This window comes from Mauremys reevesii, linkage group 5 (assembly GCF_016161935.1).
Source record: "Mauremys reevesii isolate NIE-2019 linkage group 5, ASM1616193v1, whole genome shotgun sequence".
Lineage (NCBI taxonomy): Eukaryota > Metazoa > Chordata > Testudines > Geoemydidae > Mauremys > Mauremys reevesii.
Window position 1 is genome coordinate 82,070,181 of NC_052627.1, and position 25,115 is coordinate 82,095,295.

The 25,115-nt window shown below is 41.4% G+C and overlaps 1 long non-coding RNA gene across 1 annotated transcript; it reads right to left on the reverse strand.

Moving 5' to 3' along the window:
- Positions 1-260: 260 nt before the first annotated feature.
- LOC120406962 lies at positions 261-24,884 on the reverse strand. Its single transcript, XR_005599704.1, has 4 exons — positions 24,752-24,884; positions 20,092-20,226; positions 8,268-8,344; positions 261-532 (listed from the first exon to the last, which is right to left on the reverse strand). It is a non-coding gene; the product is annotated as an uncharacterized LOC120406962 (long non-coding RNA).
- Positions 24,885-25,115: the final 231 nt, after the last annotated feature.

Below are 25,115 nucleotides of genomic sequence, written 5' to 3' on the forward strand. Positions count from 1 at the left end.
TAAATCAGACCATGGCTTTTTATAGCTGAAGGGCTTGAAGAATGGGAGGGATGTGAACACTTGCAAGAAAAGGATATTTTATCTGCTGCTCGCAAGGCAGACACAAACCCCTACTGAGCCGTACCCTTATTTATTCTTTATACTTCATTGACTGTCTTTGGTAATGTCATTTTTATTATCAAATAATGCTCAGCACATGCACATTTTAAATAATGTTATTAAATATTATACTAAAAACTGGCGCTCCAGGGAGGGACACTGTGAATTTAACCTTTTAACATAAAAACCAGAAGAATTAGCATGAACACAGTTGGGTTTTTTTCATCCACCTTCTGATTTGGAACTCTGGCTGCCTTTCCCAGCCTCTGACTTCTCAGTATTCTATAGGGGACAAATACTGCCCACTTTCTCCAGAGGTCCAGAGGGCCCTCTTGCAGTGGAACTGGCACAGCTCCATTGCACATGTGATTTAGCGAGTGTTCCCCTTCTGTGGATGAAACCATGGGGGCTCCCTCCAGGCTGTCGTACTCATCTGGAGGAGAAGCAAGTGCAAGACCAGAGGATTAGGGGATATAATAACAAGACTAAAACTATACATTCTTGTTTTCTATGTTGCACTGTACTGCACGTTCTAAGGATTCCTCTCTCTCTCTCTAGGTCCTTATGTGTCCCTCCTCTTCATAGTATCTGAGTGCCTCAGAATCATTAATGCATTTTTTTCCTCAGAAGACCCCCCATTTTACAGATGGGGAATTAAGGCACAGGGTAAATTAGCAACTTTCACAAGATCACAGTGTCTCAAGTCTCACCCCAGTGCCCAAGCTGCTAGAAAATCCTTCCTATCCTCTTGAAAAGCACTCCTGTTTCTAGCTATTTAAGGTACTTATATGGCCCTCATATATATAGTGTCTAAGCACATCATAAGCTTTATCCTCACAGAAACTCTGTCAGATAGAGAAGTAGTATTATACCCATTTGTCTGGAGTCAGTACTCAATGTATGGGCATATGGGGACAAGAATAAAGACAAGCTGGGCTATATTGTTTCACCTTAGTCACTGCTCTGCTCTTGGATCACTGGTTAAGGCTTCCCCTTCCCTCAATAAATGCTGTGAATGTGTTTTATTAATAAGAATTGTTAACGTTCTGTTTGGGAGCTTTTCTGCACCACCTTGGCTAAGCCTAAGCAGCTCCCAGAAACTTCACTGATGTCCATTAAAGGAGGATTGCTTTCATATTGTATAACAAATATAAAATTTCTTATTACAAAAGAAGCAACACATCTGTATTGAAGACTGATGTGAGGCTAGTAACTTGATAGGTAACATGCTCCCCTCCTAATTGCTACTGAACCAGTACCTCAGCACAGCATTAAGAGCAGTCTGCTGTGGAAGGGGCTATAAATTTGAGTGAAACAAAACTAAGACCTGACAATCCATGGTCTAAATAATTTCCAGGTGCATATCAAGAGGCTGCTTTTGACTTAGGAAGCCTTAAGTAGTTTGGATTCTGCCTACTGTTTTACACCTGTGCAAATGGAGTGAGTTTGTGCAACACATTACCTTTCTGATTGGGCAGCCACTTTGCCCAGGTGTGAATGATTACATAGGCTGCAGGGCAAAGGGGAATCATTACTGACACCACTGTGTGTGGTGATACCACTGTTGAGATCAGCTGATGTACTTGAAGACGCTGCCTGTACAGTATGTTAAGTGATCACATGGACTCTAGAATTTTTTCCAACAAAGTTTGAGGCTATTTACCTTCAGAGTATTTTGGATTATGAGTTAAGGAGATTGGAAGCTACTGGTAGGTGGTATGGGTGAGGAGTTATACTTATTTTCATACTGTTCATGCAGCTAGAGCCCAGAACAGGCATTTTTTTTATAAATAAAAAATATATAGGTACAATATCACATTTTAAAAAGAATTGTGGTGTTGATATTGATGCCTTGGTCAAATTCCCATTGAAGTAATTACATTCTGCTTACAAATAATTGCCTAGTAGTTTCAGCTGTAAAATGTATTCTTCATGTCCCTTTCTAAATAGAACCATGTAGTGTTACTGCCGAACAGCTGAGAAATTACACTAAAAATGAGTGCATTTTGTCTGAATGTATTTAATTTTATTGAAATCTAATGTTTCTGAATCTAAACAAGGTGCTCTCATTTTCTTGGTCTTTATCTCTCAGATAGTGAACAGCATAAATTGATGAACCCCCAGCACTCAAATGTGTCAAAATAGCTCACCAAAATGGTTAGATTTGCCTGTCTGTACTGTGTTTCCCTTTTTCAATATCATCTGCAGACTAGGATTTTCAATTACTTTTGTTGTTGAAAATCCCAGCTTCCATTTTTAGATTAAATGCATTTTTTTTACATCTAGTGTATGCATTTGATGTTCATAGATATAGTGTTTTCAAGCATGACAGCTTTGTAATTGTTGGTGTCAGAGTTTTGAGAAAAGTTCAAGAAATTTTTGTAAGACTGATTTTTATTTCAATCAAATACAAATGTGCATATAGTTAAAAAATAAAAGAAACAGAAAATGTCAAGACATTATTCTCTATTTCCTCTTTTGAAACATTAAACAAATGGTTTCTCCTACATTGTTGAGAAGGTTTTCTGAGATAGAGTTCTTATGGTTAGTACATTCTACCCCTTCTCCTTCCTCCCCACTCCCGCTAAAAATCTTTACCATAAACATATGTTCAGTAAATGATCAATCTGTGAAATGTTCATTATAAAAGTGTGTTAAATTTCCTCAGCCTGACCTCTGAGCTGAATGTACAGATATGAGACTAAATATAAATTGCAAATTGTTTTAAGAAATATAATTAGAACATAAGAATGTCCACACTGGATCAGACCAATGGTCTAAATACCACAGGATCCTGTCTTGTGAGTGCCAGTGCCAGATGCTTCAGAAGGAATGAACAGAAGAGGACAATTTATCAAATGATCCATCCCGTGGTGTCCTGTCCCAGCTTTTGGCAGTCAGAGGTTTAGGGACAACCAGAACATGAGTTGCTTTCCTGACTATCTTAGCTAGTTGCTGTTGATGGACCTATTCTCCATAAACGTATCTAATTATTTTTTCAATCCAGTTATACTTTTGGCCTTCACAACATCCCCCGGACTGAGTTCCACAGGTTGACTGTACATTGTGTGAAGAAGTACTTCCTTATGTATGCTTTATACATGCTGCCTATTAATTTCATTGAGTGACCCCGGATTCTTGTGTTATGTGAAGGGGTAAATAATACTTCCTTATTCACTTTCTCCATATCAGTCATGATTTTATAGACCTTTATCATATCCCCCACTTAGGTATCTCTTTTCTGTGTTGAACTCTCCTAGTCTTTTTAATCTTTCCTCATGTGGAAGCTGTTCCATGCCCCTAATCATTTTTATTGATCTTCTCTGTGCTTTTCCCCCCAATTTGAATATCTTTTTTGAGATGGGGTGACTAGAATTGCATTCAGTATTCATGGTGTGGGGATACTTTGGATTTAGCTAGCAGCATTATGATTTTTTTTGTTTTAATATCTAGCCCTTTCCTAATGGTTTCCAACATTGCTAGCTTTTTTGACAGCTGCAGCACATTGAGCACGTGTTTTCACAGAACTAGTCACAATGACTTCAAGGTCTTTTTCTTGAGTGATAAAAGTTAATCTAGACCCCATCATTTTCCCTAATGTGCATTACTTTGCATTTAACAACACTGAATTTCATCTGCCATTTTGTTGCCCAGTCACCCAGTTTTGGGACATCACTCTAACTCTTCGCAGTTAGGTTTGCCTTAACTATTTTGAGTAATTTTGTATTGTCTCCAACATTGCCACCTCACACCTTATCCCTTTTTCAAATAATTTGATTATTGAAAAGCACTGGTCCCAGTACAGATCCTGGGGTCTATTTACCTCTCTATGCTGTGAAAACTGACCATTTATTCCTAGCCTTTGTTTCCTATCTTTTAATCAGTTACCAATCCATGAGAGGACCTTCCCTCTTATCCCATGACAGCTTACTTTGCTTAAGAGCATTTGGTGCAGGACCTTGTCAAAAACCTTTCTGGAAGTCCCAATAAACTATATTCAGTGGATCACCCTTGTCCACTTCTTTGTTGACCCCCCCTCCCAAGAAATCTCATAGATTGGTGAGGTATGATTACCCATTATACAAGCTTGTATGTATATAGAATGTCTGTATATAGATTATTTTTAAGTAAACAGAAAAAGTATATGATGTACAGCTGTATATCTAGAAGTGCAAGATTGAAATGCCAATCATTAGTGGTTATTAACTGTTCCCATGCTGACTGTAAAGAGTAAGGGTATGCTGCTCTGCAATTTTGTTGTGGGCAGGAACACAGTAGCTGTTTACCCATGACCTCCATATAGTTCAGGAGCAGTTAAAGTAACTTGTATCTGAATCTAAACAAGTATATAGGTATGAGAGAGCTCAAGGAGCCTTCCCTCCACCTTACTTTTCACTCAGAGGAAGAGAACACACTCATAGTAACAGTGCTTTGGGGGGAATTTAGGGACTGCTTCCCGTGTAGCCTTGTGACAGCAGCTGCTCTACTAACCACTCAGCAGCAACTCCTTGTAGCTCACCTGGTCTGACACCCCTTCCTGCAGTTACTCAGCCCAGCATTTGCCTCACTTACTCCATGGCTTCATATGCACCAGGAGCTGCAGTCTTTCTGCTTCATGGCTTAGCCCTCAAGCTAAGTCACATTGAAGTTCTTCCCCCTTCTGGGGTATCATCAAAGTCTGCTTCCAGACTGCTTCCAGACATCCCCAAACAGGCTATCCCTAGTGTGTCACTCCAGCAGTGACTTGCAGAGGAACCCATGCCCACTTGCACATCCACCATCTACATTGGTTTCAGTCCAGGAGCCCTCAACCCAGCAGCTCTGAGCTCTTACTCTGCCACCCTTTCTGCTCCTTCCATGGACTGATTCCTGTCTTTCCCTCTTGTAGCCAGGAGCATGAAGTCAGATCTCTTCCTTTCAGTCTACCAGCTTCCTCTTTAGAGATCCTGCCTAGCTGGACTTCATCAGCAATTAGGCCCTAGAATGCCTGGATTTCCTTCAGGTGCAGCTGAAGGTTAATTAGCCTAATTTTCCCTTCAGGCTTTGTATGGGCTGGACACCCCCATCACAGTCCTTATAAGTGCAAACCACTGCAAACTGCACAGGAGTGATATGGGGCTAAATCATCATTTCCACTCAGCATTGATCCATCCAGATAGGCATTCTGTGGGGATGGGGGAGAAAGGAACAGGCTGAACCATCCTAATGGTTGATTTTATTAAGAGCACCTTTCCTGTACACAAAAGATCTTGGGGAGGTACTATAGGTGGGATCCATGAAAGCATTTATGTGCCCAAACCCCAGGCTTAGGTGCTTAAGAGCCTGTGTTAGGGATCTAAGTTCCAGTTTTGACTCCACTGTGATCCACAAAACTCCAGCCAAACCCTGTAGGTGCCTAAACTGACACAGGGCTTGAGACTTTCAGGGTAACACTTCCCTAGGTGCCTATGTTTCTACCTCTGGGAATGTGCACTGCAGCCTCATGACACCTATCTCCCACCTAACCCCCAAGGATTCATGAACCAGGGTAAGACAATCATTTGGCTGCTTAAATCATGTGTGGGGCCTGATCCAGTAGGTGTTACCATACTGGGTCCTAGTTACAAATCCCACAAGAGAAGGATGGAGAGGTGGTGGTCATGTCCGCCTATCCCATAGTTCAGTGGTTAGAGCACTCTCCATCAGGAGACTCAGGTTCAATTTCCCCGCCAGAGAGGAAGAAAGGATTTGAACAAGAATCTCCCTTCTCCTCCTCTGGCAGGGTCTCTAATCCTGAATCTGGGTCTCTGACATCCCTGATGATTGCTCTAACCACTGGCATAAAAGGTGGGTATCCCCTCATCCTGCCATTTTGTGTGTAGCAAGGCAGCACCTAACACATTCCCTCAAGAAACGATTTAGTCATCTAAGCTGCCTAACTCTAGACACTGGGTCCCCATTCATGGATCATTAAGCAGAGTTTGGTGCCTCCCTGCAGACTTAGGCACCTCTCTTGGAGAGAAGGGAGGGGTTTAGCACATGTCTCTTATCAGCATCTCCTAGTCACTAGCTTAGGTGGCTCTCTGCCTATGGTGCTGGCTGTAGTGGATTGTATACTGAGGCACTTATCTCTCCTCATCCATTGCATAAGTAGCCTAGGTGCCTAACTTAGCTTGATGGGTCTCAGTATTTTTCCTTTGTTTTTCTAGGCACCTAAAAGTTGGGTGTCATGATGTTCAGCATTGCAACACCTAAGTCCTTTTGTGGATCCCACTGTGTGTCTCTTCTTATTCCTTATCCCAAGGATGTTCACACAATCTGGTCCATAAAGCTCAGAGAGTCCTTGGGATGAAAAGTCTGTATAAATATAAGGTGTGAGACTGTGCCATTACCTTAGGAGTGAGAAAGGGAAATCTGGGGTAAAGTCTTAATAGGAATTAAGCATATTTAATAGCCAAGAGACACAGCAAGCAGTAGGAAATTGAAAAATAAATATTTTAAGGCAGCAGCTGCTTGACTCTGCCAAGGACACCCCTGCCCATCTTCTCCCTTACCCCCAAGAAAAGCATGCTGGGAAAAAAAATCTATAAGAAAGCAACCCTGCATTCCAGAGCTTTAATAGGCACTAGGCAGTCTTTAGGAAAGGTTGTCTGAGAGCAGTGAGAATGGTGGTTGTAGGAGCAGCAGCAGTAGCTTGGATGTGCTGTATATCACACAAGATACTGTGATTATATAGTCATTTTGTTCTGTATTGATTACCTTACAATTGAGAGTATTACATTGCAGCAAACTCCAAAAGATAAGCCCAGATCCAATTATTGTGTCCAATAACTTGGCATACGTGCCTCAAATAGTACAGATTTTTGATTCATGGTAAACAGATTGCAATATTCTTCATGCCAAAACAAAACATTAAAATGTGTGTGTGTCCTGGGATGAGTGTATTGTTCTTATGGGAGCTCAGAAATACTTATGAAAATAATGTAAACCATGAGAGAATGTTAATGTTGTCTTATGTTGTACCCACGTTTCTTACAAGTACTCTGAATTTATTACTGTGGCTTTGGGCACAATATAAAGAAAAGAAAGACATGGGAGGCTGTGGAATGATTATGATTTTCAGAGTTTTTTTTTTAAAGTAACTTTAATGTTTTTTTGCAACAATGTCTTGCCTAGTGTTCAGAAGCAGCCCGAAAACATACATTACCATTGCATGCCCATAGGAAACTCATTTTTTTTCACTGAAAACAAACTACTCAGCTGTCCTGCTCTTCAAAGATACATGAAAACATTTTTCTTTGGTTTTGATCTGCTTGAGTTTGCTTTCCCGTCTCGTTTTCTTTTGGATTCAAACTAACCCAAATTTTAAAGAAAAACTCTGCCAAAATGACCAGTTTTCACCCACTTTTACGTTAAAGCTATTCTTTGCAAAATAGTGAATTTCTCATGCAAAATCATAAATTGATCAATATTTGCTGGAAGATAGATGGGTAGGAAAGAAAAGACCAAAGAAGGATATTATGTTTGCTCTGATTTATTGGCATTTAGTAACATCATTCCAGTCAGCACTAATGGAATAGGAAGCTTGTCTTTGTTCATGAATTGTTCACAAACAAATCCTGATTTCTTTGAATGCATTAATTATTTTTAAGTGTTTACTGAACAGTTTGGATGTATAATATTCAGACTATGGGTATTTACTAATGGTTCACATCCAATATTGCATATTTGTGTTTGGCCACCTAAGTCACATAGCATTGTTTGTTTTCTATGGCTGAAACTTTTAAAACAGGAGAGTAATGAAAAACAAATATCAAATAATAAATGTTTTGGCTAAACAATCATTTCATATCCAACTTTTGTGACCATTTTGGGATTGTGTACCTTTCATGAATACCCAAATACCTGTGAGCAGTGAATAAATTGACTACATGAATACTAAGAAAATAATTGTTGAAAATTAATTTCTGAAGCTTACTTGGGGCTCAGAATCAGAAATTAATTTTGTGTTTTTCAGTATTCAACCAGCTCTGAAGGATCTCCATCCACCTACACTCCAGATACTACACTGAAAATGTACCTCTTAGAGTAATGCTGCAGGCAATTAGTAAATGTAAATTTCTTGCGCTGTACTTTTCTTGTGTGACAAAAAATTGGTTGTGTGTGTGTAAAGTACCAAACTGAGATACCTGGAAATCAAAGTTCTCCATTTTATCCACAGAGGAAGCAGTGCAGCAATTCAAGCTCTCTCACATTGTCTTCATTCCTGCAAAACATTCAAGCATATGCACAGCTTTAAGCATGAGAGTAGGATTGACTATTCTGGGATAGACTGCCTATGCTTAAAGTTAAGCTCTTTGCTGGATCAGGGTCATTGTGCCTCAACTCTGATCTGATCACTCTTTGGTCCTCTGCTGAAAATTCAGAAAGATTCGCCAGTTCTGATGGTGCTTTTTACAATGTTGGACATCGGACTACTAGAAAATAGGCCAAGACCACTGACTAATTTTAATACACTACCACATAGCCATGAAATGATAACAACATTTTGTCTTTATCATCTAAGCAGAATTTGACTCTGATCTAATGGTGAAAAGGGCTAATTGCCATTACTAATATGTTGGCTATTCTAACCACCCTAATAAGTGGTTTTATGAAGCTCTTTTATACTTGCTTTCTCTATTTACTTTCTTCTCGCATTTGATTAATTTCAGTATGGTTGAAATTCAAACAGCAGCCATTTAGTAAATGTAAATTTCTTGTGCTGTACTTTTCTTGTGTTCTGTTATTTCAGTGTTTGATTAAAGGCTTAGAAAATGGCATATTAGCTACCTCGTCTTGTGAATCATAATTAAAATGAAGTGTATAATATAAATAACTAATATATCAATGTAGGCAAGATATAAAACAATTTTTGAATCAGTTCCTAATATGTGGATCAAATCTCAGTAGAGTATTAAGTACTACATTAACTGTGAATTTCACACCTTCTTTGTTCTCTTAACCATGCTTGTCTACTGGGATAAGAAGTTAGGCTCAAAATCAAATACTCTGTCCCAGCTTCTCTTAGTGGAGTCTAGGGCTCATTTATTTATGCACAAGAAAATCTGAGAGCAGGAACAATGATTCCTAATGTGCTTTTTTTGTCAATGAATTAAGGAAGATTTAATGAAATTCCTTGTACCATTCATCTACCTGTCATGTTAAACCACTGAAATATTTTTCTCTTGGTGATTACAAAATTGAGAATTATGGAGCACAGTCTTCAGCTCAGTAATTTTAAAACAAAAAAGTTGTCCAGCAACTTATTTCATGGATTGAACATTTAAAAGTAATGGCTGGGTTAGGAACCACAAAATAGCTGCTTTTTCCAATGCTGCATTAGGGATTTTAGAATTTCTCATGCTTCATACCTTTAGCCCTATTTTTGTGATAGTCACAAAATTTTAAATTAAGAACTTTACATTTTTTCTCATTAAGGACCATGTGTTGCTTTTTCTATTGACTCATGTCAACGTATTGCTGCATAGTATGAACAATTTTCACTATCTGAATGGTTCGATGTGATGGTTCACTTTGATAATTCATTTTTCATTATTTGTGAATGATCAACTAAATTACATGATATTGCTTCTCTTTCCTAAGCTGAAATTTAGTATACAGAGCAATAAAAATTAACAAACGAGGAAAAAGGAAAAAAATCAATAGTAATCATGTTTGTTTGTGTTCATGCAAATAAGGATATTTATGCAAAAAACAGAAATTCTCCAAACATTTGCTCTACTAAAAATGTTTTCATGCAAATATTCATGAATAGTGTATTATATGGATATGAACATCAAACTGAACAGCTGTTCAGAAAACTGATAAACGTGGTGGTGTTAGGCCAGCAATCTTTGACAAAAACATAAATCCTATAAGAACCAGAATTTCTGGTTCCTCAGAGGAAGTCAAAAAGCCTACACAACATTTGGCATTTTCTCCACCTAAGAATTGATTTCTTAACCATGAAGAGTGATTGGTCAAGACCTTTAGCAGCCCTGGAAGACTAGCAACACTCAAAATAGCAACAACAAAGGAATGGTGATGATTGTACTGTGTAGAAATAAGGTAGTGGCTTTCTCTCTTCTGTGGTTTAGAAGCTGCCAGAACCCAACCAGAGAAGTAGTGTGTACATATGTCTCTAGGCCTTGCATGTTCTGTATATTCAGTAAACAACATTATTACACCTCCATTGTGCCTATGTGGGTCTTTTATATTATGTTTATGTAAAAAGCAAAGTATACAACGGTGGTGGTGGTAGTGGATGGATTAAAAAATATTCTCTATTGTTGAATGGCAGTCAGGGCAAGTGAGCAAAAGAATTCTCTTCTCCATGAGGAAAGGGGCACATTCAGCCAATCAGAACCCCCCATATCATCCAACCACCTATTAGAGGGCAGAAGAGGTGGGAGCTGCAAAGGAATTCTTGCCCATGCAGGCATGGGGATGCTGTGTGACTGGAAGCCCTGGCCCCACACTCCAATTTTTGCATTCCAGGGCCGCACCCAAGAAAAGTGGAGAGGCAAAACCAGAGGACAAACCCATCCATTGCAAGCTCTTGCTTGAACAGCTCAACTCCATGCTTCACCAAGGACATTTATGATAGAAGCTACCAATGACTGCATCATTGTGAGGGTTATTGGGAAGGGAAGACAGACAACATGCTCCAAAATCTAGCAATTTCATTTTTTAAATAAATAGAAAAATTTGAACAGCTCATTAAGGCTCTTTTCCCTTGGGATTCTCAGCAAAAGGCAGACTAACTGCTATCTCACCAACTAGTATCCACTAGTACCCTTTTCACTTTTTAATCATTCCACACATGCTGTGGAAGCACCAGGGAAATATCATAACAAGAATGTAGTTTGTTTACCTCTTTTATCTCTCCTGACTTGGTAGACTCTGAAAGTATGATCAATATATACTGGCAGTGTATTTGCTCACATAACATTATAAGTTTTGTATACACCCATAATTTAAATGAGAATAGGAGAAGGGAAATGGTGATTATTGCATGCAAAAACCTTTGATCCCTTTTCAGCTATTCTTTTACAGTCCCTAACACTGAACAAAAATGTCAGCTGCAAACCCATCTTTCTGTAAGCCTCAGCAAATAATCCTTGAATGATACAAAGCCTTAATGACTCTACAAAACTGATGAGAGATGATAGGCCAGGCACTTTACATTTGACAACCACTCAATAGGGTTTTCTGAATGAATAGACATCAATTGTACAGTACCACTCTGAGACCTTTTGAGATGAAAAGGGATATTGGCATTTGAATCACTTTGCTGATATTACTGCAATGATTTCCATGGACAAGTGAGCCACAATGACAGAAGGATTTCACATGGAGCACAGTGAGGATTTTAAAGAACAGAGAGTCCAACCCTGCAGGTTTTACACATGCAAAAGTCCTATTAACTTCAATAAGAATTCTGAATGCTTATAAGCCAGATGATCCTCGTACTGCAGCCTCTATGCAATATATCACTTAAGTCTTGTGGTAGCAAAACCCCAGTGAGGGATCATTCAACATAAGGGGTGTATGTTCTAAAAGGGAATGCTCAGGAAGCCCTTTCACTCTAAAGATCCTAAGTTAGGTTTTCAGAACTTTGTTATTGCCACAAGCCAATGTCACTTTGAGCAGTCCCAGGCTCTTATAACACAATACGTGGTAGAAGAAGTGAACAGAACAGCATTAAGATGATGGCCTTGTGTGACTCAAGGACATCTAGATGCCAACTGACAGAGCTTACAGGAGGCATACAGGTTACAGTGACCCCCAGGGTCTGATATCTACATTCTAATTCACCAGAGAGGTTTCTGCTGGAAGCCTGTGTCACACTGTTTATCATAATCTTTGCAAAAGTATATGTGGACAATGTGTAAGGAGATAATTTACAATATATATACTTGTGTTCTTAAGGTCTTGTAGTTAAAGGAAGGTCATTCAAGGTATGTCTACACTGTCATTAAAAAACAGCATCTGGCCTGTGCCAGCTGACTCAGCGACCCCATCCTCCCCCCACCCCCGTACACATGGTGGGCAGCCCCAGTGCCAGCAGCCCCCCCGAGCACTGGGCAGCCTGGTCCCAGTGCCCTGGGGCCTCTCAGCTCTTGGTGGCCCCAGCCAGCCAAGCATGCTTCCCTGAAAAGCAGCAGCCAACCTGCCTGGGTTGGGGACAAGGGTCCAAGGACAAGCAGGAGGGGGGGCTTCTGGGCAGAGCATGGGTGGGGCCACACTGGGCTGTTTGGGGAGGCGTAGCTTCCCCCAGCCTATGATACGTGCAACCCGTGGCTAAGAGGCTATTCAATGGCCATGTAGACAATCATGCTTGGGCTGGAGCTTTGGCTTTAGGACCCTGTGAGGTGGGAGGGTCCCAGAGCTTGGGTTGCAGCCCAAGCCTGAATGGCTACATCACAATTAAACAGTGTCTTAGCCTGAGCCCTGCGAGTCCATATCATCTGTCATGGGCCAACCAGGGGTATCTACTTGCAGTGTAGACATACCCTCAAAGATCATATGGCTTGAGTCAGACTTCTCCAGACATGAGGTGGGAGACACTTACCTCCCTAGCTGACCACTGTATGTTTTATAATAGAAGTGTATTAGCATTCTGAGTCAAATGCTAATGAAGAGCTTGAGACACTTCAGGAGGAAAATTAACAGGAAGATGTTAACAGTGGGGTTGTTTTCAGGCACATATCAAAGGTCTGAGGAGCTATAATGGGGGGGTGCAGAATGATTCCCAGACACCCCTTTTTCAGGAGGAGGTGAACTGTCACCAGACTGGGACTCCATGAAAGTAAGGTCTCAGCCATCGTGGTTGAGAAATGCAGTGAGAAGGACTTCGGGGTAAGCAGTACCTTATTAGACAGCAGGGCATCTTGTGAGTTGCATTTAGGCTCCAGACGGTCTATTATGGCTTTTATATGTAACCCCTTGTTTCCAATATTTCTGTTCACTAGCATTTAAAACTCTGTTCTCTGTTAAAAAAACGTTTATACTGGCTTCCTCTATAAACAAATCTAAGTGTTGTGTTTTAAGCAGTGCTATATCCTATGGTATGAGTAGTCAGATGCAGTATACTGTTCCTTTGGGAACAGCAGGCCTTGCAATTCTGTGAGTGTCCAGCGTATAAGGGGCTGGACACTGAAGGGGGATGCTCGGAAGACAGGGGTTGGTATGTGCCTATCACTAGCCTGATTGAGGAACAGTGAAGCCTAAAGAGAGTGCTTGTGTTGCTCATGTCAAGTGAAGTTGGGCAGCTGACCCCTGGCAGGCAGAGCTAAGGCTCCCTCATGCTCAGGGTAGGTGCTAGAGAAGTGCGTCCCAACCATGGGTAGCCTCGGAAATCATCAGACATGCCAGCTTTGTTGTGCTCAGGGCATGTTGAAAATATCTGTTGAGGGGGGGTTGGGCCCTTTGGGTGGGATTTTCAGAGATGTCTCAAAATGGCTTAATTCTGTTCCTATTGAAGTAATGGTAAAATTTGAACATTTTTTGTCAGATAAAGGTGGCAAAGTGAGGTAGAGGGCTAGAGGAAGCTGTCATCCTTGCACCTCTGTGATGAGCTTTCCAATGAGAAACTGCAGAACTGGAATTAATTTGCAAACTGGACACCATTAAATTACGCTTGAATAAAGACTGAGAGTGGATGGGTCATCACACAAAGTAAAAACTATTTCCCCATGTTTGTTTTTTCCCCCCTACTGTTACTCACATCTTCTTGTCAACTGTTGGAAATGGGCCATCCTGATTATCACTACAATTTTTTTTCTCCTGCTGATAATAGCCCACCTTAGCTGATTACTCTCATTATAGTTGGTATGGCAACACCCATTTTTTCATGTTCTCTGTGTATATATATCTTCCTACTGTATTTTGTACTGCATGCATCCGATGAAGTGGGTTTTAGCCCACAAAAGCTTATGCTCAAATAAATTTGTTAGTCTCTAAGGTGCCACAAGTACTCCTGTTCTTTTTGCTCTATTAAAGATAAAAGTATATGTGGACAATGTGTAAGGAGATAATTTACAATATATATACTTGTGTTCTTAAGGTCTTGTAGTTAAAGGAAGGTCATTCAAGGTATGTCTACACTGTCATTAAAAAACAGCATCTGGCCTGTGCCAGCTGACTCAGCGACCCCATCCTCCCCCCACCCCCGTACACATGGTGGGCAGCCCCAGTGCCAGCAGCCCCCCCGAGCACTGGGCAGCCTGGTCCCAGTGCCCTGGGGCCTCTCAGCTCTTGGTGGCCCCAGCCAGCCAAGCATGCTTCCCTGAAAAGCAGCAGCCAACCTGCCTGGGTTGGGGACAAGGGTCCAAGGACAAGCAGGAGGGGGGGCTTCTGGGCAGAGCATGGGTGGGGCCACACTGGGCTGTTTGGGGAGGCGTAGCTTCCCCCAGCCTATGATACGTGCAACCCGTGGCTAAGAGGCTATTCAATGGCCATGTAGACAGTCGTGCTTGGGCTGGAGCTTTGGCTTTAGGACCCTGTGAGGTGGGAGGGTCCCAGAGCTTGGGTTGCAGCCCAAGCCTGAATGGCTACATCACAATTAAACAGTGTCTTAGCCTGAGCCCTGCGAGTCCATATCATCTGTCATGGGCCAACCAGGGGTATCTACTTGCAGTGTAGACATACCCTCAAAGATCATATGGCTTGAGTCAGACTTCTCCAGACATGAGGTGGGAGACACTTACCTCCCTAGCTGACCACTGTATGTTTTATAATAGAAGTGTATTAGCATTCTGAGTCAAATGCTAATGAAGAGCTTGAGACACTTCAGGAGGAAAATTAACAGGAAGATGTAAACAGTGGGGTTGTTTTCAGGCACATATCAAAGGTCTGAGGAGCTATAATGGAGGGGTGCAGAATGATTCCCAGACACCCCTTTTTCAGGAGGAGGTGAACTGTCACCAGACTGGGACTCCATGAAAGTAAGGTCTCAGCCATCGTGGTTGAGAAATGCAGTGAGAAGGACTTCGGGGTAAGCAGTACCTTATTAGACAGCAGGGCATCTTGTGAGTTGCATTTAGGCTCCAGACGGTCTATTATGGCTTTTATACGTAACCCCTTGTTTCCAATATTTCTGTTCACTAGCATTTAAAACTCTGTTCTCTGTTAAAAAAATGTTTATACTGGCTTCCTCTATAAACAAATCTAAGTGTTGTGTTTTAAGCAGTGCTATATCCTATGGTATGAGTAGTCAGATGCAGTATACTGTTCCTTTGGGAACAGCAGGCCTTGCAATTCTGTGAGTGTCCAGCGTATAAGGGGCTGGACACTGAAGGGGGATGCTCGGAAGACAGGGGTTGGTATGTGCCTATCACTAGCCTGATTGAGGAACAGTGAAGCCTAAAGAGAGTGCTTGTGTTGCTCATGTCAAGTGAAGTTGGGCAGCTGACCCCTGGCAGGCAGAGCTAAGGCTCCCTCATGCTCAGGGTAGGTGCTAGAGAAGTGCGTCCCAACCATGGGTAGCCTCGGAAATCATCAGACATGCCAGCTTTGTTGTGCTCAGGGCATGTTGAAAATATCTGTTGAGGGGGGGTTGGGCCCTTTGGGTGGGATTTTCAGAGATGTCTCAAAATGGCTTAATTCTGTTCCTATTGAAGTAATGGTAAAATTTGAACATTTTTTGTCAGATAAAGGTGGCAAAGTGAGGTAGAGGGCTAGAGGAAGCTGTCATCCTTGCACCTCTGTGATGAGCTTTCCAATGAGAAACTGCAGAACTGGAATTAATTTGCAAACTGGACACCATTAAATTACGCTTGAATAAAGACTGAGAGTGGATGGGTCATCACACAAAGTAAAAACTATTTCCCCATGTTTGTTTTTTCCCCCCTACTGTTACTCACATCTTCTTGTCAACTGTTGGAAATGGGCCATCCTGATTATCACTACAATTTTTTTTCTCCTGCTGATAATAGCCCACCTTAGCTGATTACTCTCATTATAGTTGGTATGGCAACACCCATTTTTTCATGTTCTCTGTGTATATATATCTTCCTACTGTATTTTGTACTGCATGCATCTGATGAAGTGGGTTTTAGCCCACAAAAGCTTATGCTCAAATAAATTTGTTAGTCTCTAAGGTGCCACAAGTACTCCTGTTCTTTTTGCTCTATTAAAGATAGCAAATTTAAGCTGTCACTATGTACATACTTGCTGTGGGGGACCTTATAGGTCTACCCACAAGTTCTTGCTCTGAGTGTGTTTGAAGTGTTGTTGGAACTGTTGTCACCGGTCTAAAGATTTATCTATTTGACAGATGGAAAGAAGACTCATAGCCATAAAAGTAAACATACTTTGAGTGATAGACTATTAATATGTTTTAAGTAATGCCCTCAAGGACAAGGGAGGAAGAGGAGGAAAAAATAACGAAGAAAACTCAGAAGGATTCTTTTGTCACTGAAGATATGAATAGTAACAAGTCAAAAGCCGCTAGCCCAATAAACAGGCTTTTCAGATTTTTATTGTTGAGCTAATTTGTTCATGACTTTTTTCCTGGTTTAGAACTTTTGTTTGAATTCAAAGCTCATGAAAGTGAGAAATTTATATCACTTTCTACAGCCAAACATAATGTAGGAGGAAACTAACACGGTTTTGCCAGTATATTTAATCCTGAACTATCCAAGTCTTGGCATAAAGAGAATGCTATTGTGTTAATTTGTGTGGTTATTTTATAATGTGACCAAACAAACATCCATGAGGGACTGAGTGAATTCACCCAACTCACTTCTTTCTCAACAGCTTTTGAAAATCCCCAGTGAACCAACAAAAATGGAGTGGAGGGACAAGGTGAAAGTGCTATCTAGTAAGTGCTATTGCAGAGATTAGTTATTTCAACTTCATTCTGAGGAAGAAAATTACAGATGATTAGCAAATACATTCCCAATGCCACATCCCTCCAAAACATTTAAAAATAAACTTAATTGCAGGTCCTATCTAAATACAAATACAGTTTAGAGAAGAGCAAAAGCTTTTTTCTTTAGTCAAGTTATATCTTTACTTAGAAGCAATTCAATATGATGAATGTAACATTATCAAAGCTTTCCTAAATAATCTACAGAGCCTACCTCAATTTAAATACACTACCAATCAACAAACCCTGCTGCTCCATTCCCCGGCAAGACTATGACAATTTAATGAAAACATTACAACCAACTTGGCTTTGAGCCTGGTTGTTTGTAAGGGGAAATCCTACAAAGGGTTTGGAGGAGAAAAATCTATCCACAGTTGTGAAGGAATTCCTTGAAGAAATACTAATGCACAAGCTCTCCAGTTCCTGGCAAATTGCCATTATCTCAGTCATTCCAAAAGAAAAGATCCCACACTGTGTAGTTAGTATAGATCAAGTTCTCATTAAATATTGACCTTATACTATTAACAAAAATAATAGTGAAATGATTAGAACTGTTGGAAAAGCTCATTAACACAGATCAAACAGGCCTCATAGCTAACAGACTCAGAGCCTAGAGTCTGAGGAGCAATTGTTTAACATAATGAAAAATTCAAAAATGGACAGAAGAAAATGTTACTTTCCCTAGATGCCAGATATGCACTTGACTGAATCAATTAAAGTATTGAATAATGCGTGATGTCCGCTTAAATATATCACTCAGATTAAAACACTCTAATCGTTCCCAAAGGTATAGGTCAGAGTGAAAACTCTTAATTCAGATGTGTTTAAACTACAGAGAGGCATGAAGTAAGGTTGTCCTGTGCCCTCTCCTATTTACCCTGGCAATTAAAAACTTGACAGTCATAATTAGGAAGAACAAAAATAATCAGACTAAGGTGGGGGAAACAAAGCTAAACAAACTTTCTTTGCAGATATCAAACCATTATTTATTTCTTAGTACAGAGAGTCCATCCCCAAATTATCTTTTACACTAGAGAATTCAGGAGCACCATTTGGTCATAAAATCTATTGCATACAAAAGAGGCCATGATGATATGTGCCCAGAAACTTGCTGATTTAATGGGAAAAAAAGAAGACGTGTGGAATTTAAGAGCTCAGGTAACAAGAAATCAAAAACTCATATGAAGTCATCAGTGATAAACTTGTCATTATAAATTAAAATGCTCAGGCTAATGGAAGAAACGTCCTGTGACAGACTGACATCCTGCAGTAGCCTGGATGAACTTTATTGAACTGAGTTAAACTCTATTTAATAAAGTTTAACATCTTTGGCATCCATTATATAAAAATACAATTGTGTATGTGTTAATATGGAATTGCCTGTATCTAGAAACCTTCTCTAGGAGACTGACTCTGGAAGGGGGTGGAGCAGGGGTATAGCCATGGGAGAAGAGGTGGAGTGGGGGCAGGACCTGGTGCGGAGCCGGTGGTCGAGCACCCCTTGGCACTTTGGAAAGTTGGTGCCTGATGTGAAGATGAACTAAACATGTTATCAGTGTGCTTATTCTGAGCTGAAGCTGTGATGAACTTGTAACCACAAGGAATCCCCTTGGATGGTGGTTTGAAAGATTGTTTCACCTGAATCCATGTTAGGATTGAGGTTAACTCTGATAAAACTTATTAGCATGTGTGTAGGTTTTTAATTGTTTTAATATGTTTTCTCTGTAGTGCTTTTTACCTTAAGAATAAAATAGGCTCGCATAGGAAGTGCTGCCTGGTACCTTATAACTGTAGCCTTAGATCTGTTAACAGTCTCTGAAGAAAAAGTAAGCAGGTGTCCTTGGGCAACTTGTCTGGGAATAATAAAGTGAAGGCGGGGAATTGTGTAGTCTGGAGATACCTAGTTAGAAGGGAGAGAGAGATGTGTGTCTCCACCAGAGAGAGGTGACAGCCTGGAGAACCAAAAGTTTGAGAGTGGGTGCCCTTGCTGGATCACTGAGGGGAACTACAGATGCAGTTGCCCTAAGCTATGACACTTGCAGGTGGTTAAGATAAAAGTACTACTCATACTTCAGGAGGGGGACATACTTTTAGAGATCTAAACTTTTGCACGTAATATGATAATATGCAGAACTCTTTTTGCCTATGGAGCTCTGTCTTTGCATGTCTAACTGAAGCATCCTCGGTCAGCTTGGATCATACTTTGGAAACAGTGGTCTTTATTTTTACTCCAATATAATGTTATTACCTTTGACTTTTTAATATATTAACTTTTTCACAGAGTTAATAACTACATATCTTGTTTTCCATCCTTGGTTCCAGGCCAAGGATACAATACAAAATCCTGCTAATTCCCAAACTAAGCCTTGCCCAATATTTGGCTATCACCCAACTAAAATATTTAACCAAGCAAATTGGAAGAAGACCAAATACAAAATTGTTAGCAAGTGAGCAGACTCCATTCTTTGTGCATACCCTCCCTTTTATAAGCATCACCACAAAAGCCATTCGATGACACATACCTTAGAATACGGATTCCACTGCATGAAAAATGGAATTACACATCTTTAAAATAACCACAATTCCTACTGTTCCTAGCTTTAAGAAAGATTGAGAAAGTTGGAATATTATACAAGGCAGTTGGACTGAAATATGAGAGGGTGAGGGAAAGAGTATTTGAAATACAATGAATGAATAAGGAGAAATGGCATTAAGTATAACACAATATTTACAAATTAGATAATTGCACAATACAAAATCTGGTACATAATGAAGAGAGAAATGTATCCTATTGAACTCTTCATTAGCCAAATAAAAAACAAAGAAACAAAAAACTCTTTCACAAATTGGCCAGATTTATAGAAACTTGGTTGGTGAACTAAGTTAACATACCCTAAAACATATTACAAACAAATGGGAGTACATATGTAAAAAACCACTATGCCTCCCACGCCACCAGTACATACAAAATGCAGACATCTTTCCTTTTCTATCAATTTAATTTTGTCCCTCTCCTCCTTAACTTCTACTGGCTCCTCATTTGCAATCATATCAAACTCAACCTCTTTCCACCTACCAAACTGTACATTATTCTGTACCTCATAATACTAATCCTCTCTTGCTGAGCTTTGTGACACCTGTGGCCCCCTCTGGTATGCCAGTGTTCTCACTCTCATCTGTACATTTGCCAGTTTCTCAGACAATCACCTTCATGCTCTCTTCTCTGCAGTTGCCTATAATAGAATCATAGAAGTATCAAAGAAGATTAGGGTTGGAAGAGACCTCAGGAGGTCATCTAGTCCAATCCCCTACTTAAAGCAGGACGAACCCCAACTAAATCATCCCCACCAGGGCTTTGTCAAGCTGGGCCTTAAAAATCTCTAAGGATGGAGATTCCTTCCTCCCTAGGTAACCCATTCCAGTGTTTCACCACCCTCCTAGTGAAATAGTTTTTCCTAATATCCAACTTAGACCTCCCCCACTGCAACTTGAAACCATTGCTCCTTGTTCTGTCATCTGCCACCACTGAGAACAGCCTAGCTCCACCCTCTTTGGAACCCCCCTTCAGGTAGTTGAAGTCTGCTATCAAATCTCCGCTCACTCTTCTCTTCTGCAGACTAAATAAGCCTAGTTCCCTCAGCCTCTCATCATAAGTCATGTGCTCCAGCCCCCTAATCATTTTTGTTGCCCTCTGCTGGACTCTCTCCACATCCTTTCTGTAGTGGGGGGTCTAAAACTGGATACAATACTCCAGATGTGGCCTTACCAGTGCCGAATAGAGGGGAATAATCACTTCCCTTGATCTGCTGTCAATGTTCCTACTAATGCATCCCAATATGCCATTAGCCTTCTTGGCAACAAGGGCACACTGTTGACTCATATCCAGCTTCTCATCCACTGTAATCCTCAGGTCCTTTTCTGCTGAACTGCTGCTTAGCCAGTTGGTCCCCACCCTGTAGTGGTGAATGGCATTCTTCTGTCCTAAGTGCAGGACTTTGCACTTGTCCTTGTTGAAGCTCCTCAGATTTCTTTTGGCCCAATCCTCCAATTTGTCTAGGTCACTCTGGACCCTATCCCTACCCTCCAGCATATCTACTTCTCCCCCCAGCTTAGTATCATCTGCAAACTTGTTGAGGGTGCAATCCATCCCATCATCTAGATCATTAATGAAGGTGTTGAACAAAACAATCCCCAGGACTGACCCCTGGGGCACTCCACTGGCTGCCAACTAGACATTTAGCCTGACAATCTAGCCAGCTTTCTATCCACCTTATAGTCCACTCATCCAATCCATATTTCTTTAACTTGCCGGCAAGAATACTGTGGGAGACTGTATCAAAAGCTTTGTTGAACAAAACTGGCCCCAGAACTGACCCCTGGGGCACTCCGCTTGATACCGGCTGCCAACTAGACATTGAGCCGTTAATCACTACCCGTTGAACCCGACAGTCTAGCCAGCTTTCTATCCACCTTATAGTCCATTCTTCCAATCCATATTTCTTGCTGTCAAGAATACCGTGGGAGACCGTATCAAAAGCTTTGCTGAAGTCAAGATATATCACATCCACTGCTTTCCCCATATCCACAGAGCCAGTTATCTCATCATAGAAGGCAATCAGATTGATCAGGGATGACTTGCCTTTGGTGAATCCATGTTGACTGTCCCTGATCACCTTCTTTTCCTCCAGTGCTTCAAAATGGATTCCTTGAGGACCTGCTCCATGATCTTTCTGGGAACTGAGGTGAGGCTGACAGGCTGTAGTTCCCTGGATTCTTCTTCTTCCCTTTTTAGAAGATAAGCACTATATTTGCCTTTTTCCAATTGTCTGGGACCTCCCCCAATCACCATGAATTTTCAAATATAACAGCCAACGTCTCTGCAATCACATCAGCCAACTCCCTCATCACCCTTGGATGCATTGCAGCCGGCCCTATGGACTTGTGCATGTCCAGCTTTTCTAAATAGTACTTACCCTGTTCTTTCACCACTGAGGGCTGCCCACCTCCTCCCCATACTGTGCTGCCCAGTCTGGAAACTGATCTTATCTATGAAGACCGAGGCAAAAAAAAGCATTGAGAACTTCAGTTTTTTCCACATCATCTGTCAGTAGGTTGCCTCCCCCATTCAGTAAGGGTCCCACACTTTCCCTGACCGTTTTCTTTTTGCTAACATACCTGCAGAAACTCTTCTTGTTACCCTCGACATCCCTTGCTAGCTGCAACTCCAATTGTGCTTTGGCCTTCCTGATTACACCCCTACATGCTCAAACAATATCTTTATTCTCCCCCCTAGTCATCTGTCCAAGTTTCCACTTCTTGTAATCTTCCTTTTTGTGTTTAAGCTCACTGAAGATTTCTCTGTTAAGCCAAGCTTATGGTCACCTGCCATATTTGCTATTCTTTCTGCACATTGGGATGGTTTGTTCTTGCACCCTTAATAATGCTTCTTTAAAATACAGCCAGCTGTCCTGGACTCCTTTCTGCCTTTTATTTCCCTCCCAGGTGATCCTGCCTTAGTTCCCTGAGGGAGTCAAAGTCTGCTTTTCTGAAGTCCAGGGTCCGTATTCTGCTGCTCTCCTTTCTTCCTTTTTTCAGGATCCTGAAATTGACCATCTCATGGTCACTGCTGCCCAGGTTGCCACCCACTTCTACTTCCCCTACCAATTCTTGCCTGTTTGTGAGCAGCAGGTCAAGAGGAGCATGGCCCCTAGTTGATTCCTCCAGGTGCTTCAAAAGTGTCCCCAACACTCTTCAAAAACTTCCTGGATTGTCTGTTCATTGCTGTATTATTCTCCTAGCAGATGTCAGGGTGACTGAAGTCTCCCATGAGAACCAGGGCCTGTGATCTGGAAACTTTCATTAGTTGTCCAAAGAAAGCCTCATCTACCTCATCCTCTTGGTCTGGTGTTCTATTGCAGATGCTCACCACGACATCACCCTTGTTTCTTTCACCTCTAAACTTAACCCAAAGACTCTCAACATGCTTTTCTCCAGTTTCATACTAGAGCTGTGAGCAATCATACTGCTCTCTTACATACAGTGCAACTCCTCCACCTTTTCTATCCCGCCTGTCCTTCCTGAACAGTTTATACCCATCCATGACAGTGCTCCAGTCACGTGAGCTACCCCACCAAGCCTCTGTTATTCCAATCACATCATAGTTCCTTCACTATGTCAGGACTTCCAATTCTTCCTGTTTACGAGCTTCTTGTGCTCGTATACAGGCACCAAAGATAACTAGCCGATTGCCCTACTTTCTCAGTATGAATCAGGAGGCCTCCCCTGTTGCATCCTCCTCCTTGAGTTTCCTCCTGGTATCCCACTTCCCCATTTACCTCAGGGTTTAGATCACCATTCCTGGAGAACTTAATTTAAAGCCCTCCTCACTAGGTTAGCAAGTCTGCCTGTGAAGATGCTCTTCCCTCTCTTCGTTAGGTGAATCCTATTTCTTCCTAGCAATCCTTCTTCCTGGAAGAAAATCCCATGGTTGAAGAATCCAGAGCCTCTCTCCAACATCACCTGTGCAACCATGCATTTACCTGCACAATTCAATGGTCCCTACCTGGGCCTTTTCCTTCAACAGGGAGGATGGAGGAGAACATGACTTGCATCTCAACCTCCTTTATCCTTCTTCACAGAGCCGTGTAGTCTGCAGTGACCTGCTCAAGGTCATTCTTGGCAGTATCATTGGTGCCCACATGGAGAAGTAAGAAGGGGTAGCAGTTCAAGGGCTCAATCAGTCTCGGCAGACACTCTGTGTCATCCTGAATTCTAACTGCAGGCAAGCAGCACACTTCTCGAGTCTCTCAGTCAGGACAGCAGATGGATGACTCGTCCCCTTAGGAGGAAGTCCCAGACCACCACCACCTATATCCTCCTCTTGGGAGTGGTGGTCGTGGAACCTCCACTCCCAGGACAATGCATCTCATGCCTTCCGGTCAATGGGATCTCCTTCCGATCCCTTCCGTCAGATAACTCTTCCAAACCATTCTCTGCTGTAGTACCTGTGCAGAGAGCCTGACAATGGTTTCTTACCTCTCTCTGCATGGGGGTACATGGGTTCTCCTCTTTCTTCTTCTGGAGGTCACATGCTACCAATTTTCTTTCCCGTTCTTCAGTGCCCTCTATGATTCTTCAGCATGCTGTGCTTGCAGTAGCAAACACTGACTTCTATCCAGAAAATCTTCATTTTATCTGATGTAATGTAGAGTTGATACTTGGATCTCTAGTCCTTTAACCTCTTCCAATATGGAGACCAGATTGCACTTCATACAGACGAAGTTGCTTCTATCCTCTGGGAGAAAGACAAACATAGCACATCCTTTGCAGGTCACAACAGCTGATTGCTCACTATCCATATTGTCTTCCTTCTAAGAGCCTCTTCAGATGTTGTATTTACTGCTCACAGGAGCCAGAAAGGCAAAAATCTCTGTGGGAACTCCTCCCAGGTGAACTCCCAGGCAAACTCCCTCTGTTTGCCTGTCCTCAGTTCACCTTCACTCCATTCACAACTGGCTGCTTTTTTTATAAGGCTGCTGGCTCAAAGCAGTTGCCCTGGCTCAAAAGTCTTCCCTCCAATCAACCCCTCAAGACCCACCTGGAAAAAAGCACTCCCAATTCATACTTTTCAAACAAACAAACAAACAAACAAACAAAGTCTCTGCAACTAGCACCAGTCAAACAAATGGTCACAGCAGACAGACACTCGGGTATTTGCCTCAACAGCACACAACACAGCCCCCCTAATACAGCACTCACAGTAGCTCCTCTCAGTTATGCATGGCCACTTCTCTGAATATCTTTAAGATCCATTTCTGATTTGCTGCTGATAGTGAATTAACTTGTATTAAAAGGATTGTTTGTTGTTCCCCTTTCCTAACTTCTGTCTATTTGTTCGACTGTTCTTAGATTGTAAGCTCCTCAGGTCAGGGACCTCTTGAGTGTCTGGCATCTAAACCCATTGTGAGCATCATAAACAAATAACAATCATCAGACTAAAAGCTGTCTACAGATAGACAAATACATTGGGCCTACAAATGTGGCATGCTCACTGTTTGGTAAAATTATAGTAGAGAATTATAATTTGATTCTTTCACTCCAGTTGAATATAAAACTGATACCT